At 37.3% G+C, this 19,900-nt stretch overlaps 1 pseudogene; it reads left to right on the forward strand.

Annotated features, from left to right (window-relative positions):
• Window positions 1–6,680: 6,680 nt before the first annotated feature.
• LOC110223303 (ATP-binding cassette sub-family E member 1 pseudogene) overlaps window positions 6,681–19,900 on the forward strand; it is a 31,176-nt pseudogene continuing 17,956 nt past the window's right edge.

Below are 19,900 nucleotides of genomic sequence, written 5' to 3' on the forward strand. Positions count from 1 at the left end.
AATCTGTATCTATTGTCTTTACTTAGTGATTTTTGAAATCTGTATCTATTGTCTTTACTTAGTGATTTCTGAAATCTGTATCTATTGTCTTTGCTTAGTGATTTCTGAAATCTGTATCTATTGTCTTTGCTTAGTGATTTCTGAAATCTGTATCTATTGTCTTTGCTTAGTGATTTCTGAAATCTGTATCTATTGTCTTTGCTTAGTGATTTCTGAAATCTGTATCTATTGTCTTTGCTTAGTGATTTCTGAAATCTGTATCTATTGTCTTTGCTTAGTGATTTCTGAAATCTGTATCTATTGTCTTTGCTTAGTGATTTCTGAAATCTGTATCTATTGTCTTTGCTTAGTGATTTCTGAAATCTGTATCTATTGTCTTTGCTTAGTGATTTCTGAAATCTGTATCTATTGTCTTTGCTTAGTGATTTCTGAAATCTGTATCTATTGTCTTTGCTTAGTGATTTCTGAAATCTGTATCTATTGTCTTTGCTTAGTGATTTCTGAAATCTGTATCTATTGTCTTTGCTTAGTGATTTCTGAAATCTGTATCTATTGTCTTTGCTTAGTGATTTCTGAAATCTGTATCTATTGTCTTTGCTTAGTGATTTCTGAAATCTGTATCTATTGTCTTTGCTTAGTGATTTCTGAAATCTGTATCTATTGTCTTTGCTTAGTGATTTCTGAAATCTGTATCTATTGTCTTTGCTTAGTGATTTCTGAAATCTGTATCTATTGTCTTTGCTTAGTGATTTCTGAAATCTGTATCTATTGTCTTTGCTTAGTGATTTCTGAAATCTGTATCTATTGTCTTTGCTTAGTGATTTCTGAAATCTGTATCTATTGTCTTTGCTTAGTGATTTTTGAAATCTGTATCTATTGTCTTTGCTTAGTGATTTTTGAAATCTGTAATCTTCAAGGCTATTTTGTTGTATTATTGCTTAGTCATTTTCAGTTTTGTCCTACTCCCTGTGATCTCGTTTGGGGTTTTCTTGGCAAAGATACTGGAATAGTTAATCATTTCCTTCTCCAGCTCACTTTATAGGTGAGGAAATTGAGGCAAACAGGGTTAATTGACTTGCCCAGGGTCACACACATAGCAAGCGTCCAAGGCCAGATTTGAACTTAGGAAGATGAGTCTTCCTCACTTCTGGCTATGTATTCTATCCATTGCCCCACCTAGCTGCTCCAAGGCTATTTTACAGAGAGAATTGGAACCTATGTTCTGAAGTGCCAACGTGTAAATCACACAAGAAGGAAGGTGCGATATAAATCTAAGATAAATTTCTATCATTAATAGCTGAGAGAGAATAGCTCTTGTAATTTATTAATAGAAGCTACGTGGTTAAAAACTTTCAATATTATCCAAGTGTTGAATGGAAGTGCACTTTGTGAAATATTTCATGACTGCCAATTCATAGGTGCTAGAGCTGGAAAAAGAACCCATTAGATTCTTTTAAGGCCATACCTTAGCCAGCACAGATGATGTGATTAAAATAAAGCCTGTTCACCTGATTATGTAGTAAGTGAAGTATGAAATTCTACTCAAGCACATCATTTGCTGAAGTTGGCAGTTTTACAGCTTCCTTTCTTTTTTCTCTAATATTGGCATATGACCTATTTTAGACTTTACCAGAAAGAGAAAAGAGAACCAAATATCTTAACAGGCCCTTATGAACCGCTGATGCATCTTATTTCTTGTAATACTCTGAAATTTCTGAGTGTCAAGGAAAAAAAAAAAGGTTCCAGGGGAAAGGTGGTCCAATCGTGAGGTCCGTATCCTGTCATTGATTGCTGTGCAACATTCTCATTGACTTCAATGGGAGTTCCGCCCTTGGATCAATGTCAGGATATGGGCCTTTACATTTAGACATGAAAGTGTTTTAATAGTGGTCGGCAAACTAGTGATGAGTTAGGGATAAAGAAAGAAATAACAGGCTGTATACTTCAGAGCAATAAGTTGCGCTTGACCATTGGTGGAGTTGGTACTAATGCTACGGGTACTTCTATATTCGGATTCTGGGCAGCAGGTGCTCAATGAATCATGATAATCTACTCAAAAGTTAGTTTGAGCTCCATGAAAAGTTAAACATCTGAAGGACTCGCCCCTTTGACTCAACTTACCTTTTGGCCCAATTACAACTTGGGCACCCATTTTCCTCCCTTCTTTTAAATATCTTAGTTGTGAGATTGTCAGAGTTACTCTAAAGCAGGAGTTCTTAACCATTTCTGGGTGTATGTCTTGGGCCCTTTTGGCACTCTGGTGAAGCCTGTGGATTCCTTCTCAGAAAAGGGTTTTTAAATGTATAAAATAAAAAACATAGGATTACAAAGGAAGCGATTGTATTAAAATAGTTATTAAAATATTTTAAAGAATAAAACAGGTTCACAAATCCAAGGCTAAGAAATCCTATAAAGGGTGACAATATAATTCTTTGTTGAATAGTATTACAGAGTGTCGACAAGAGAAAAATTCAGCCAATTATTCCTATTTTTATTTTAATAATAATGATGGTTGCTCTTCGACCTTTGTTGAGGTTTCCTTCAATTAACCAACCAGCACTGCTATGTACTAGTTACTAGAAATATAAAGACAAAGACAGAACTATCTGCCCTTAAGGAGCTTATCATGTTCTGTTGAGGGAAGACAACACACATACAGAAGTGTATGTACATTATTTACAAAATAAATCCAAGAAGATGCTAACAGCTGGGGAGATTAGGAAAGACCTAATAAGAAGATCCTTGAATTATACTTAAATTTGTGCAATGAATTTTGCTCAAACATACCATAACAGACTAGCTAGCTGGTTTGACTCAGTTTCCTCATCTGTAAAATAAGCTGGAGAAGGAAATGGCAAACCACTGCAGCATCCTTGCCAAGAAAACCCCAAATGGGGTCACAAAGAGTTGGGCATAACTGAAATGACTTAACACCAACAATCATAATAACAGAGCTGAAGAAGATCACAGGAAATCAGATAATCCACCTTTTCATTTAGTGAGGGCTAAATCTATGTGAGAGAAATTATGATGTAGTGGGTGAGGAACTGGCCTTGGAGTCAGGAAGACCTGAGTTTAGGTTTCACCTCTTACGGTACTACAATACAATACTGGCTATGCACTAGGGAAAATTACTTCTTCTGGGCCAACTCTCTAATAGTGCAGCTTTCAAAGAAGGTACTGATCTGCTTGGTAAAGGGAGTTCCTCAAAGGGGCATCTCTAACCAGATAAAATCTTAGGCCCACTCCAAAAAATTTCTATTTAAATTATCCTAAGGGAGAACCCATCCTAAATTTAAAGACCTCTAAAAGAGGAATCTCCTATGATAGTCCATTCCAATGTTACAAGGAAATCTTCCCCAAACCTGTAACTCATCTGGAAGTTTGATCCCATGTAAAGAGTGTGTGGTGATATTTTAAGGACTATTTTCTCTTGTTAGATAGTGAACTCTTTGAGGACAGCAACTGTTTTAACCTTTCTTTGAATGTCCAGTGGCCTGAACATAGAAAGTACTTAAGAAATGCTTATTGACTTGGTGCTAAAGAATATTGTTTTGCTTATTATCAGGCTGAGAATAAAGATCACTTCCTTCTTATGCTTTTTAAAAAATCTAATCCTCCAAAAAAATCTGTCATCTCAATAATCCCTGTTTCTGTATGCCTACTGTTTATGCTTAACAGCGGATTTTACTGAACCTTGAAACAAGGCAGTCGGATGTTTCTATGATCAACATTCACCAAGAATCCAGCAGTAAGAAAAATACAGCCCTCAGCTCTATTAAGAAGCCAGCATTTGCCAAGTCACTTGTTTGCCAGACTTCAGTGTTTTCATATGCAAAATATGAAGTTTACTAGCCACAGAGGGCTGACTTTTACTTCTGGCATATGTTAAGACACAGTATGCAGACCCATTTCTCCCTTCTGACCTTGACCCCAGGAGTCTCCCGGTGCAGGATCACTAGTCAGAGGAGGGAGCAAAGGTCAGGGATCGTCATTTCTGTTGAGTCAACATATTTTGCCTTAGTATTTCCATTTTCAGAGAATTCTACAAATTGGGTATTATCCCATCCCCATGAGTCTGCTGTTCAATCTCATTTATATTCTAGTATGTCAGCAATAGAGTTATTTCTAGTGTGGATAACTGCATTTAATAATAAATTTAATGAATAAAAACATCTTTTATAGGAAAAAGTGGTATATAGGTTTAATTATGTGTTTTAGAGGGGGAAAGACTGGCACTCATCTTTCCACCTTTCTTTTTACCTTCACACTAAACATTTCAAAATCTTATTGTCAGTATTATTAGGATTGGGTGCCAGGAATTGAAAGGAAATAAAGATAGGAAGGGAGGAAGGAAAAAGTAGGTGCTAAGAAAGAAACCAGGAAGGCAATATCTCTTTATTGATAGAATATCTAATGAACCCATAAATATGACATTACCCAGACATGGATCTACAAGATAGAAAAAAATGTTAATATCATTTGAGATGTCTAAAACTTGGCTCTTTCCAAGTGATTTTTTCCCCCATGCGTACAGCTAAAAATATTTTCCTTGCCTTAAAAACAACAAAACAATGTAAGATTTTTAGTTGTTGTTGCAAGGCTACCTGCATAATTCTTTGCTGAGAGATCAGACAGGTGAATGCTGATTTAAAGCCTATCTTTACCCAGTCATCTCTGCCAGCTCCCACCCACTGACCTCTAATCAAAATCAAACAGCAGAGAGCAGTATTTTATATATGTATATATATATATATATATATATATATATATATATATATATATATATATATATATGTATATATATACGTATATATATGTATATATATGTATATATATACATATATATACGTATATATATGAAATGCAGGCTGATGGTTATAATTGCTATGGAATTATTCCTATGTACTCATGACTGATGTCAGGTTGCTATTGGAGGGAGCAATGGGGTAGAGTTGTAACAGGGCAAAGGAAGTCACACTATTGGCTTTCATTTCCAATTCTATGAGTACATTTAAAAAATGTGGAATTGAATCAAATTTACTGACTATTTCTGCAAGTTATCCTACTTCTCTATCATTTTTTTTGTTGTTATTGTTCGGTCATGCCAGTTATGTCTGATTCTGTGACCCGACTTGGGGTTTTCTTGGCAAAGATACTAGAATGGTTTGCCATTTTCTTCTATGGTTCGATTTTACAGATGAGGAACTGAGGCAAATAGGGTTAAGTGACTTGCCCAGAGTCACATAGCTAGTAAGTGTCTGAGGCTGGTTTTGAACTCATGAAGATGTCTTCCTGATTCTAAGCCCAGGGCTTTATTCATTGTGTCACCTAGATGCCTGGTCTACCATTTTACCCAAATAGTAAATAGGTATTAAACTTATCACTTTAAAGTGAAGTAAACAATTAAATATGTAATTAATCAACAGACCAATTAAATCAACAGGCATTTAAGTGCTTATCATGTGACAGGTGCCATGCCCAGCAGTAGCAATGTGCTTTGGGATTCTGCTCAGAAGGAATTACTCAACAAAAAATGAATGATGATTTTTTTAAAAAATTCTTTGGAAGGCTTAAAAAAACGCACACACACATTCAAATTGAATAGGACCTTTAAACACATCTTTCCTTCCAACATCTTACATTGCCAGGACTACCATTTTAAAGTCATATTCAGTATATCCACATTATAACTGTAAACTGAAAGCTTGTCAACTTAAAACTTGAAGAATTCTTCATCAAAGCATATGAAAAAGCATATGGGGAAATGTCTTTTATGAAAAATACGCAGAATGAACGTATTTAATAACCAGTGAGCATATACACACATAAATACATGTGTATATATATACTTAAAAACCTAATTTCTAAACCTCCTTTTTTTTTTCTAAACCTCCTTTTTTTTTTTCATCCAGTAGTAAAATATCTGAAGTCAGTCTCCTAGTGCCTTAAATGTTAGGGCAGTGGATCTTAATGTGAGGGTCCATAAACTTTTTAAAAGAAATATTTTGAAAACTGAACTTCTATATAATTGGTTTTCTATATAATTCTATGTATTTTATTCTATTCATTTAAAAACGTTCTCAGAAGTTATCTGTAAGTTTCATCAGACTACCGAAAGAGTCCATGACACACAAAAAAGTTAAGAACCCTGTAGGAGCTTAAAAGATACTACCTGAAGTTGCCTAGCATAAGTAGATATTTGGATTGGGTCCAAATGATCATTGCCTACATGCAATTCCTGATCTGAGGCTTTGGCTACCTACATATAAAGGGATATTTTTCTTTACTGTCTTTTATCTCCTGCTGGCCATCATCCTTTCCCCCTTCTCTAGCTGGTCAGTGTGCCAAACTCTTTCAACTCAGTGGAAACCCAGACAAATGTGTATCAGCTAGGAAAAGATCTGCTCACAGCAACCCAGCAAAGAGTCACAAATTAAGTAAGTGCAAGATTGAAAAAATACGTGCGATTTAACTCTCCATTCTGTGGCCAGAGGACAGCCCACTTGGAAGGATGCCCTCTGTGGATTTACGTTTCCCATTGCCCCTCTTGGAGATACAGTGCCTGAGCCCAGAAGGAGCTGCATAGGCCTGCTCTTGTGTGGGGCCTGGGATGGGGTGGGATGGAGATTACTGTATGTAGGCACAAATGTTCTTCCTGTCCCACAGCTGTGGGGTCCATGAGCCCTCCAACAGTCGAAGAAGCAGCTGTGAGAGCTGCTCAGGACACAGAGCCAGCAGCTGGAAGGATTGCAAGCTTCGGCAATATATTTACACTTGACCTCAAGGGTGGTTCCATGATGAATTCGAAAGAAGATTGTTTGTGCCCCTCCCCTCCTCTTCTTTATTCTGAAGCACATATTTTTGCAGGCTCTGGAACTTGAAGAGAAAAATCAGTGTGAAATATCTTGTTCTGTCTTAGCCATTTTCTATTATGTTTCGAACTTGAATCTCAAAGAAAGTATGTGGAACAAGAACCAAACAATTTTAGTTACTTGCCTTAATGACAGTCATATTCGTGACATTAAAAAAAAAATTAGATGTGAATTTCAAAGAATTTATTATTTGAGTAAAATATACAAAATGGAGTTATAAGTCACAGGCTTTTTATATATTCATGCTTATTAAAGAAATACAAAATGTATATATATACATACATATCTATATAAAATATATATATACACATACATTTCCCTTTTAGATATCTTCCCAAAAGACTAATTTTTAGCCACATCAATAAAAATAATATTTATACCTTAACACATAATATAGATTTCCTTTCTCTTCCGCATCTCCCCATTTGATCAATCCCTTGAAGGGAAGCAGTATGGAATAATGGGAAGAACCCTGGCTTTGGAGTCACAGGACCTGAATTCAAATTCTGTGTCCTATCATCACTACCTGTGTGACCTTGGATAAGTCACTTAGCTTTGTTAGGCCTGAGTTTCCTCATCTATGTAATGGGGGTTGACCTCTGAGGTCCCTTTTAACTCTAGATCTAAGACCCTATTATCTTAATTCAATTTGTGATTGCACAGTGTTGGTTGAAGACCTAGTACGTGCTTAGCATAGCTGAGAAGGTTATCAGAGAAGTACAGGCCTTGTCCTCAAGGAGAGACAAGCTGTACATGCAGACATGCAATTTGTAATGATACAAGATGGGATCTGATAAGTTCAAGAAGAAGAAGAAGAAGAAGCAGTAGATACTATCTGAGTTGAGAGAAGGTCTACATGATGGAAGGTTTTCATGATGGAAGTGAGAATTGAAATGGGCATTGATGGATGGATAGGGTTTGGATAGTAGGGAGAAATAGCTGGTATATATATTCCAGGAAATGGGAACCAAATGAGAAAAGGCATGGTGGTGGTGGGTATAAATAAGCATGTTTGGTTTGGGGGTCAATGAGGACATCTAGCTGGAGTAGAGGATTGTATTGGAGAGCAGTCTAGTCAACGTGCTTCTTAGTGCTAAGCCCTGGGAACACTTGTACAAACAGAAAGAAAGACTAATCCCTGCCTTCAAGAAGCTTCCATTCTAATGGGGGGAGGCAACACATAAAATGACACTGTAACCCAGGTGTGGAGGTAGGAGTGAGGGTATCCAGATGGCGGGGGGGGAGTGCATGGTAGAGAAGGTCATCCTGTGGAAGTGAGTTAGCAGTGCAGCCCGAAGATCTGATGAATGAAGATCTGACTGACCTGGCCTCCTCCTTAAAATGGAGGTTCTGGGAGGAACCAGTCAATTATCAGAAGAAAAGACCGTGGGATAGAGGGTACTTCCAATGTGAGAAACAGTCCAAGTCTATGTATGCAAAACTATTTATAGCATCTCTTTTCATGGTGGTAAAGAATTGAAAACTGTGAGAATGCCCATCAATTGGGAACTAACTGAACAAGTTGTGCTATATAATTCTGAATACTATTGTGCTATAAAAAATTATTGGATAGAGCAGTAGCCCTGGAGTCAGGAGGACCTGAGTTCAAATCCGGCCTCAGATGCATAATACTCACTAGCTGTGTGACTCTGGGCAAGTCACTTAACCCCAATTGCCTTACCCAAAAGCAAAAAAAAAAATTATGAGCAGGATGGTTTCAGGAAAAAAAAAATGGGAAGACTTATATGAACTGATGTAAAGTGAAGTCAGCAGAACCAGAAGATGTATGTAGTATCAGCAACATTGTATGATGATCAATTGTGTAATGACTTAATTATTCTCATCAATACACTGATCTAAGACAGTTCTGAAGGACTTACGATTAAAAAAAAGTGCTATCTACTTCCAGAGAAGGAACTGAGGGAGTTTGAACGCAGATTGAAACATCTTTTTTTTTCACTTTCTTTTGTTTTGTTATGGTTTTGCAATATGGCTAACATGGAAACATATTTTGCATGATTTCACTTGTTTAGAAAACCAAGAAGTAGAAACCCAAGAGTGGAGTGAGCTTCTAAGGTAAAGAGGTTTCTATACTATCATAGAGAATGGCTTGTACAGATGAATCAGGCTATGATGTAGCCTGGAGAATAGTAGGCAGAACTATAAGGAAAAAAGGACAACTAGCGCTTTCCCCTAGGGTGTCAAAATTTAGGTCGTGGGGCAGCTAGGTGGTGCAGTGGATGGAGCTCCAGCCTTGGAGTCAGGAGGCCTGAGTTCAAATCCAACTTCAGACACTTGAAACTTACTAGCTGTGTGACCCAGGGCAAGTCAATTGACCCCAATTGCCTCACCAAAAAAAAATTATAATAAGATGACAAGAACAGCACTCACTCCTTCAGCACTATGGAAACAACAGAGCTTAGCACCAAGTTAGTAAAAATAATTATTTAAAGTAAGAAGCTACCAAATGTCCTATGTCTTTTCCCCCCACCCCCAGCTGTGCCCTGGACTGCTTTACCCCAGTTACCCCTCACCTCATTTTAAGGTGGAGTTGCCTCTCTGCTTTCCAATGCCCCCACCATGGGAACCGAAGTTCCAGGGTCCCTGTATCCTTTCCCCAAACCCAAGATTCATTTGAGGGTACTTTTCCAGTTGCTCCTCCCAGGCATGTTTTGTGAAGCTTGTTCTGTTAGTGGGATAAGATAGAATAGATAAGGAGAGAATACAGATTATGAAATGCAACACTTTGTACTTTATAGATATTTAATAAATGTTTGTTGAACTGATTTGAATTGAATTTGAATGGGGTGAAGCTTTGGGCTTGAACTTACAAGCAAAAGGGAACCACTGAAGGATTTTTTTTTTTGGTAGAAGAGAGGTATTAAACTTAATGTAATGGCAATAAATAGGATGTTATCTTGTGTTAAATACGATAGAAGCCAGCTAAACATTTTTTTATGATACAGATGACCACAGAGTGTTATAGGATTTCATGCTCTCCTAGTTAGCTCTTGATTCCAACCTATTACCTGAGTAATAATCTCATCGGCAACATTGCCCAGTAAGTGGCTTTAGATGGCAGATCATTAGTTGAGGAGAATCCTGCTAACAGTAGAGGTAGCTCATTCCACTTCCAAATAGCTCCTATTGTTAAGGAGTATTTCCTTACATCTAGACTTAATCGCATCTTTGCAACTTAGAGGGCTGGTCTTAAGAATATTAAGAGTCTGTCTTTTGTACTATTCTAAAATGAGATATGGTCCTATACGTTGTTCATGGACTGCTCATCTGCTTTTTGGCTAAATGAAAACTAGTCACATGCTGCTTAATACAACAGTTTGAACCACCTGGAAAACAGTAATTAATGCTTTCCCAAAATATGTCTTATCATCATGAAGAAGGAGGATCAAAGTTTTAGATGGGACCTTTGAGGCTATTTGGTCAAACTTCCTCATTTTATAAATGATTAAACTGAGACCCAAGGAAGTTAAGGGACTTGGCCAGGTCATGTAACACATGACAGAAGTGAGATTTGAGCCAAAGTCCTAGTATTTAGAATCTGGAAGTGTTCATTTGAACAAGTAGCCCCCAACAAACTCATTGGGCAGCTTTACCCTAAGTCAAAAAGCATTTATTAAGCACCTAATGTGTCTCATGCACTGTGCTAAGGCCATTTGAAAAAAACTGAAATCTGAATTCTACTATGGATTTCTTAGATGATTTCGTTTATAAAGTAAGGAAAGCTTAACCTCTTCCTTGACACCTTGCAACTAGAAGAAATCCCAGTTTCCTCTAAGGCAGATCATGTTTAAACCAGCTTAGCACTTTATATCTCTCCTATTGAATTTCGATATTTTACCTTGTATTTACTGTAACTCATTGTATGCATGTCTTATCCAACAGAATAAGGGCTTAATAGATGCTATTCATTCATTCATTCATTTCTCCTGTGCCAGATTGCACATTCTAGGCTTAGTGCAAAGAGTACTGTATTTAGAGTTTTGCCTTTGCCATTTACTAGTCTGTGGACTTGAGCAAGTTAATTTACCTCTTGCCTCCTACCTCCATGCCTTTGCATGTCTGGAGTGTACCCTCTTCTCACCTCTGTCTCCCAGAATTTGTATCTTCTTCCAGGTTCAGCTCAGATACTACCTCCTATATGAGGTCTTTCTTGATCCTTTCCAGTTGTGAGATCTTGCTATTTCTTAAAATTATTTTGTACATAGCTTGCACATACTTATCTGGGTACATATTGTATTATTCCATTAGAACTATAACCCCTTGAGGGCAGAGACTGTTATGATTTTATTCTTTTCCAGAACTTAGCATAATTCCTGGCACACAGTAGATGCTTAAGAAATGTTTCTTGAGAGGCTAGAGGGAAGAACTGAAGATCTGAAGCCAGAGGCATCATCCCCTATACCCCAGGACTAGAGGTGATTACAAGAATTAAGCTATTACTGCAAAAAAAAAATGTACAGGCAAAAGAGAAAGATTCCAACCATAGAAAGTTATTCTGGGAATAGAGAAGACCAGGGTTCATCTTTAGAGGAGGATACTGAAGGAAAGAAACTTTCTTCTACCCCAAAGAGTAGCATCAAATGGTCACCTGCCCCAAAAGAATTTATAGAAGAACTTAAATTGGACTTTAAAAATCAAATGAGACAAATTGAGGCAAAAAAAAAAGAACAATTCAAAAAAACCAAGAAGGTCATGGAAAGGAAGTCAACCAATTAGAAAAGGAGATCAAGAATCTTAAGGAAGAAAATTACACCTTGAAAATTAGGATTGGGCAAGGGGAAACCAGCAGTTATAAGAGATCAAGAAATAATAAAACTAAATATAAAGAATGAAAAAATAGAAGAGAGTGAAACATCTCATAAGAAAAACAACTGATCTGGAAAACAGATCAAGAAGAGAAAACATAAGAATAATTGAACTACCTGAAAACTATGGCCAAAAAAGGATTATTGATATAATAATACAAGAAATTCTTAAAGAAAATTGTTCTGAGGCATTAGAACAAGGAGGGAAAGTAGAAATAGAAAAAAAATCCATCAATCACCACTTGAAAGAGATACTATGAGGAAAACTCATAGGAATATTATAGTCAAATTCTGAAACCCCCAGCTAACAGATAAAATATTAAGAGCAACAAGAAAAAACAATTTAAATATGACAGTGCCATAGTTAGAATCACACAAGACCTAGCAGTGGAGACACTAAAAGACCACAGGTCTTGGAATACTATATATGGAAGAACAAAAGAAATGGGGTTCTGGCTGAAAATATCATACCCAGCAAAGTTAAGCATAATCCTGAATGGGAAAAAAAAGGACATCTGATCAACTGTCAGACTTTAAAGACTTCGTTTAAAAAAAAAAGCCATGAACTTAATAGAAGATTTGACATACAAGGGCCAAGAGAAACATACCAAAGACTGATTACAAGGGATTCATTAAGGACAGACCATTTATCTTTTATGTATGCAAAATATAAAATGTGTGTCTAAGATTGTCTTTAATAATTGAGTAGTTCATAAAAAAGATTGGGGGTAGACCTGAGTATGAAATTACTTTAAAAAGTAAAACCATTTAGTAACAACTAAAAAGAGTAATTATTTTATACAGGTGAGATGCAAGAAGAAGAATCAACACAAAGGAATTAGGTGGGGGAGAACTGATAGTTCTTGTAACCTACTTTCATGGGGAATAGGTTTAAGAGGGAACAATACATACGTATCTAGAATAATATAAAAGTCTTCTAAATTCAGAAGAAATAAAATGGTAAGGGGATAGGGAGAGAGAGGATGAGGGAGGGATTTCTAGAAGGGAGGATGAAGGAATAAGTTAAAGGGGGGTATAGAAGGGTGTTTAGATTTATGGGAATGGGAGGATAGAGGAGGGATCCTTGGAGGGGTGTTAGGCTAAGTAATATGAGGGCAAGGTAGCAGGTAGAAATAAAGTAGAGGATTCAGGAGGGATAGGAAAAAGAGATATGCACAAACATAAGAACAAAGATCAGGAGTAGAATTTGTTGGGGAAAGTATACGTCTACATTTGTACACACATATGTATGTATATACGTAGGTGTACATATGTGTATGTGTATGTATATATCTATATCTATATATTAACATATTTATACTTAATTGTAGCCTTCACAGGGGTTGAGGGGAGGACAGAAGAGGAAGGGCAAAAAAAAAATGTTTCTTGAATTGGATTCAATTGAATTTCCTTTGTGGATCTCAGTTTTTTCATCTATAAAATTGGTGCTAGGTTAGATTTCTAAGTTCCATTCCACAACTCTGAGATTCTATGACAGCCCATTATCTTCTCTATATTGTGTCCCCCACAGTGCCTTGAACATGGCAGGTCCTCAATAAATATTAATAAAATAAATTAAAAGAAAGTGAATTGTAACATTATTGAAGACAAGATAAGTAGCAGAATGTATTGTATTGTCCCAGATACTTCCTAAGTGTCTAATCATAATGAAAGAATAATATAAGATAATGGACTTTGACACTTTAGACACAGACGCTTACTAGCTGTGCGACCCCAGGCAAGTAACTTACCCCTGTTTGCCTCAATTTCCTCATCTGTAAAATGAACTGGAGAAGAAAATGGCAAGCCATTCCAGTATCTTTGCCAAGAAAACCCCAAATGGGGTCATAGAGAGTTGGACATGACTGAAAAATGACTGAATAGCAATAATATATTTAGAGCTAGAATCAATTGTCTTTCTCTCTTCCCCTTTCTTATTCTGAAGAAGAAACTTAGACTTAGAAAGATTAAATGACCTACCTGGGGTTATACAACCAGTAGATGTCTGAAGTTGGATTTGAACCCAGGTATTATCGACTCCTATTCAGTGCTGTATCCACTGCACCCTACTGCCTCTCAGTCTTTAAAATATATGTGTATGTATGTATTTAATATTTTATTTTCCCCCATTACACGTAAAAACAATTTTTAACATTTGTTTTTTTAAATTTTGAGTTCCAAATTCTCTTGCTCCCTACCCTTACCCCTCATTGAGAAGGTAAGCAATTTATAATATATTATAAATGTGCAGTCATGCAAAACATATTTCCATTTTAGTCATACTGTAAAAGAAAATAGACAAAAAAGAAAAAAAAGTTTAAAAAGTATGATTCAATATGCATTCAGATTCCATCAGTTTTTCTCTAGAGATGCATAGCATTTTTCACCATAAGTCCTTTGAAATTGTCTCGGATCATTGTATTTCTGAGAATATCTAAGTTATTCACAGCTGATCATTGTACAATATTGCTGTTACTATATACGGTGTTCTCCTGGTTCTGTCATTTCACTTTACATCAGTTCAGGTAAGTCTCTCCAGGTGTGTCTGATAGCATCCTGCTTGTTCTTTCTTAGAGCACAATAATATTCCATTACAATCACATACCACAACTTGTTCAGTCATTCACCAATTGATGAGGATCCTCTCAATTCCCAATTCTTTGCCACCACATAAAAAGCTGCTGTAAATATTTATGTATGTATACTTTTTGGTTTTTATCTCTTTGGGACACAGACCTAGTAGTTGTATTGCTGGGTCAAAGGGTATGCATGGTTTTATGGACCTTTGGGCATAGCTCCAAATTGCTCTCCAGAATGGTTGAATCAATTTACAACTCCACCAACAATGCATTAGTTATCTCAATATTCCCACATCCTTTCCAGCATTTATCCTATTCCTTTTCTATCATATTAGACAATCTCATAGGTGTGGGGTGGTACCTCAGAGTTGTTTCAATTTTTATTTCTCACATTAAAGGTGATTTAGAGTATTTTTCCCATATGACTGTTGATAGGTTATATTCTTTCCTATGAAAACTGCCTATTCATATCCTTTGACTATTTATCACTGAGAAATGTATCTTAATTTTATAAATTTAACTCAATTCTCTATATATTTGAGAAATGAGGCCTTTATCAAAGAAACTTACTGTATTTTTTTTTACATTTTGATTACTGTGTATTTCTCGCCATCCTATGTTTCCCATTATTTGGCTCTCACTCTCCTTTCATCTTATCCATCACCAAAAGTGTTTTGCTTCTGACTACCACTTCCCCCAATCTGCCCTCTCATCTATTAACCTGGCACTCTTCTCTTATCCCCTTTCTCCCCTGCTTTCCTGTAGGGTAATATAGATTTCTATACCCATCTAAATGTGTGTTATTCCCTCTTTGAGCTAATTCTGATGAGATAAGGTTCAAGCTGTCCTCCTCTTCTTCTACCCTCTTCTCTTCTACTGTAAAAGCTCTTTTCTGCCTCTTTTATGTGAGATGATTTACCCCATTCTTTTACCTTTCTCCCAGTGCATTCCTCTTTTTCACCCATTAATTTTATTTTTTTTAAGTATCCCATCATAGTCAACTCATTTCCTCTGCCTATGTATGCTCCTTCTAACTGCCCAAATAATAAGAAAGTTTTTAGGAGTTATAAGTTATCATCTCCTCATATAGGAATGACAGTTTAACTTTATTAAATCCCTTAGGATTTCTCTTTCATATTTACCTTTTTATGCTTCTTTTATGTCTTGTATTTGAAAGTCAAATTTTGTATTCAGCTCTGGTTTTTTCATCAAGAATACTTGAAAGTCCTGTATTTCACTGAATATCCATTTCCTCCCTCAAGGATTATACTCAGTTTCACTGGGTAGGTGATTCTTGGTTGTAATCCTAGCTCCTTTGCCCTCTAGAATATCATATTCCAAGCCCTCTGAACCTTTAATGAAGAAGGTGTAAATCTTGTTAGCCAGACTGTGGTTCCAAGATACTTGCACTGTTACTTTCTGGCTGCTTGCAATATTTTCTCCTTAACCAGGGAACTCTCGAATTTGGCTATAATATTCCTGGAAGTTTTCAATTTGGGATCTCTTTTAGGAGGTGATCAGTGGATTCTTCCCATTTTTATTTTACCCTCTGGTTCTAAGAGTAATTTTCCTTCATAATTTCTTGAAAGATGATATCTAGGCTCTTCTTTTTTGATCATGGCTTTCAGGTAGTCCAATAATTCTTAAATTCTCTTTCCTGGATCTATTTTCCAGATCAGTTGTTTTTCCAATGAGACATTTCACATTATCTTCTATTCTTTCATTCTTTTGATTTTGTTTGATTGTTTCTTGGTGTCTCATAAAGTCATTAGCCTCCACTTCGCCATTTCAGATTTTTAAGGAATTATTTTCTTTACTGAGTGTTTGTACCTCCTTTCCCATTTGGCCAATTATACCTTTTAAGGAGTATTAAAAGTATACTCTTCTTCAGTGAACTTTTGTACCTCTTTTTCCATGTGGCAAATTCTGCTTTTTAAAAAGGAGTTCTTCTTTTCAGTGAATTCTTGTACCACTTTTTCTGTTTGCCTAGCTCTGTTTTTGAAGGAGTTTTCTTCAATGGATTTTTGTGCTTCTTTTTACCATTTGGCTTATTCTGTTTTTAAGATGTTTTTTCTTCAGTATTTTTTGTATCTCTTTTACCAAGCTTTTGACTCTTTTTTTCCATGATTTTCTTGCACCACTCTCCTTCCTTCTCCCAATTTTTCCTTGCATCCTCTTATTTGATTTTTAAAATCTTTTCGAGTTCTCCCAGGAATCCTTTTTAAGCTTTGGATATAGCAGTTTTGACTTGGTTGTCTTTTGACTGTATTTTGAGCTTCCCTGTCACCAGAGTAACTTTTTACAGTCAGTTTCCTTTTGTTGCTGTTGTTTGCTCATTTTTTGCCAGCCTTTTTCTTGACTTTTAACTCTGTGTTAAAGTGGAGTTCTGCTTCTTGAATGGAGGGGGCACTGTCCCAAGCTTCAGGCCTTTTTTGCTGTTGCTCTCAGAGCTAGTTCTATAAATTTTCAGTCCTTCCAACATGGTGTGATCTAAGGAGATGGGTGGCCATTGCTCTCCTGGTCTGTGCTAGTCTGTGAGCGATTACAAGTATTCTTTTTCACCCTGGGACAGCGAACAGGGTCCCTGCTCCTCTGTGGCTACAAGCTCTGGCGTGCTAGTGCTCCCCCTAACCCTGGGACTGTGACCCAGGCCTGAGACCTGGATCCATGTATGGGCAATCTATCACTGTACCCAGTGCCAGAGAAAAAGACCCCTGTAATCTCCCGACTAGTTGTCTGACCCTCTTGCCATCTGTGGGTTGAATGGTTCAGAAGTCCCACTGCCACTGCTGATTCAGTTGCCCGAAAGCCTGCTTCTAGCTTGCTGGGGAGGGGCCTGAACTGGTGCAGCCTGCCTTGAGCTAAACTCCACTCTCACCCTAGTGGGATAAGTCTTTTCTGCCAACACTTCTACATTGTCTTGGGATGGAAATTTGTTTATCCCTTCCTTTTGTGGGTTCTGCTGGGCCAGAATTCATTTTGAAGTTTTGTTTAAAGTTATTTGGAGGAGAATTTGGAAGCTTGGGCAAGTCCCTGCTGTTTCTCTGCCATCTTGGCTCCCTGTCCCTTAGTCTTAAAAAAAGAACTCATCTTCCTTAAATAGTTAACTCAGAACCATGTAGCAGCTCTGACCCTGGGAGGCTAGAGGCTTAACAAATTTCGTACCACTTTTCAATCGTTTCATGGCTGTTTGGATTCTTTTGCTATTATTGGGACAAATCCGCCTATGCTATAGATGGAAGAATAGGTGATGGTCTAGATGTTCCATCTGACTTCTTAAGCAGGTTCATAAGGAAGATCCAGGAGACATCGTTAATATTATCTGGCAAAACAAGATGACCAGAAATGAGACGCAAGAGTGCAGCCCACTTGCCTGACCGGAAGGTGGTGCTTACTTTGCAGACCATAGCAAGCAATGGGATACTCAAACAGCTGTCTCATGATATGAATTAATGAGTTAATTGGTCAATCAGTAGTGTTGAGTATGCACAATATATAGAGGACTCTATTGGGAACTACCATGAGGTGGCTGGTTGGAGAGAGGGAACACAAAAGGACAGCCCTTTCTCCTTGTTGTTGTTGTTCAGTCATTTCAGTCATGTCTAATCCTTCGTGACCGCATTTGGGGTTTTCTTGGCAAAGATACTGGAGTGGTTTGCCATTTCCTTCTCCAGCTCATTTTACACATCTTCCTGACTCTAGACCCAATGCTCTATCTATTGTGCCACCTAGCTGCCCCCTCTCCCCTTAGGCAGCTTGTAATCTAATTGAGCAACTTTAAGTAGGATGAGTGGAAGAAATACTTTGAGGATAATGAAACATGTCATCTGTAAGCAAAGTAGCATGGATGTGGAATGCCAGGACATAAGTCAGTTTCTTCATCTGTATAGTGAGTAGGTGGGACTTAAAGGCCTCTGAAGGCACTTCTGACTCTAACTCTAAGGTGGCCAATGTGGTACAGTGGGAAGAGCCCTAATTTTGTGTCTGAAAACTTGGGTTTGAATCTCATTTCTGACACCACTTTTGTGACCTTTTACCTCCTTAGACTTCAGTTTCCTCATCTGAAGGATGGGTAAAGTCACTTCCAGCTCTACATGCATGATTATCTATAGTTCTGGCAGCTGACAAATCAGAAACATGATGGTTCATTTTAGACAAAGGCATGTAGAAGAGCAAACATCCAAGAGACAGTTTGCAAATGAAACCAAGGGCTACAAAGTTCTAGAGTCACAGACCAAAGGGCCGTGGGGTTACTTAACTGACCTGCACATAGGACAGCCCTGGGCAAAAGTATGAAAAAGGGATGCCTTTGAGGCACCCTATATGTGCCTACTTCTCCTAGGTACCCAGTGTTCTCTTCTGAACATTGAGTGGGGGTTAGAGGTGAGAAACGTTGAAAATAATTTCCTATTCAGGGGAAAATTATCTAGTAAAGGAGTTATAATGAAGGATAGGAGGTAAAGAACAACACCTAACTAGAAGTGATAGATATTTGGGTTTGGGTGTTGACTCTGCCACTTACTAGCGAGTAACCTTGAAGAAGTCCTATCTGTCAGAGCTCGGTTTTATCTGCAAAATAGGTATGATCTTTGTTCCACAAAGGGTGGTTGTAATGATCAAAAGAGATAATATATTTGAAAGTATACTATAATCATAAAGGCATATATGAATGCAAGTTGTCAAAAACTGTACTTAATGTTAGGATCTTAATGGGTTACTTTGCACAAGAGTATTTACATTTTGAAAGAGAATCTCAGTGGCAAGGGTAATGAGTGCAAATCTAAAGAAAGAATTCAGGATCTTTTTAATGTTGATATTCTTGGTGGTGTTAGGGAATGGCATGAAAACCATAGTGTCTGAAGAATTATGGTTGAGCTTTATGGACAGGGCAACCTAGAGGCACAAGCATGAATAGGCTACAACATATTATCAACAGTGACTTGCTCAAGAGAAATGGCATGAGGGATGTCATCAGAGAAGGAGGGCTGGAAAAGGAGATGGGCTGTGTATACGCCTCACAAGTATTCACACTGTCAAACCTAGAGAGAAGACCCAGAATTTTGGGCAAAGACAGGTGACAAGATTCTTACAGGATGAGAAAGCCTAGATGGTTTTATTCTGTATCACTGTAGATTACCCATAAGAATGAAACCACAGATCCATTGAAATGAAGAAAGAAGAAGGCTTAAAGATGCCTTCAATCCCGCCCTCCCCCACCACCCCTGCAAAAAAAAAAAAATAGGAGACTACCCACTCTATCCAGCCAAAAACAAAGGAAACTTTACTTTCACTTATTGCCAATAGACTCACCTCTCATCTGAGAAGGATGAAAATAAGCTTTAGAATTTAGGGTTGAGGGGCAGCTAGGTGGTGCAGTGGAGAGAGCACCGGCCCTGAAGTCAGGAGGACCTGAGTTCAAATTCAGCCTCAAACCAAACACTTGACACTTACTAGCTGTGTGACCCTGGGCAAGTCACTTAACTCCAATTGCCTAAAAAAAAAAGAATTTAGGATTGAAAGGGATTGCTTGTCCATGAATCTGTTTTTAAAAATATTTTTAGAACTGTATTTCACTATAATTGGTTTCACTTGGAATTCGACGTATTTTCTTTGTGCATTT

The sequence above is a fragment of the Phascolarctos cinereus genome, unplaced genomic scaffold (assembly GCF_003287225.1).
Source record: "Phascolarctos cinereus isolate Bilbo 61053 unplaced genomic scaffold, phaCin_HiC Scaffold_7;HRSCAF=346, whole genome shotgun sequence".
Taxonomy (NCBI): Eukaryota; Metazoa; Chordata; class Mammalia; order Diprotodontia; family Phascolarctidae; genus Phascolarctos; species Phascolarctos cinereus.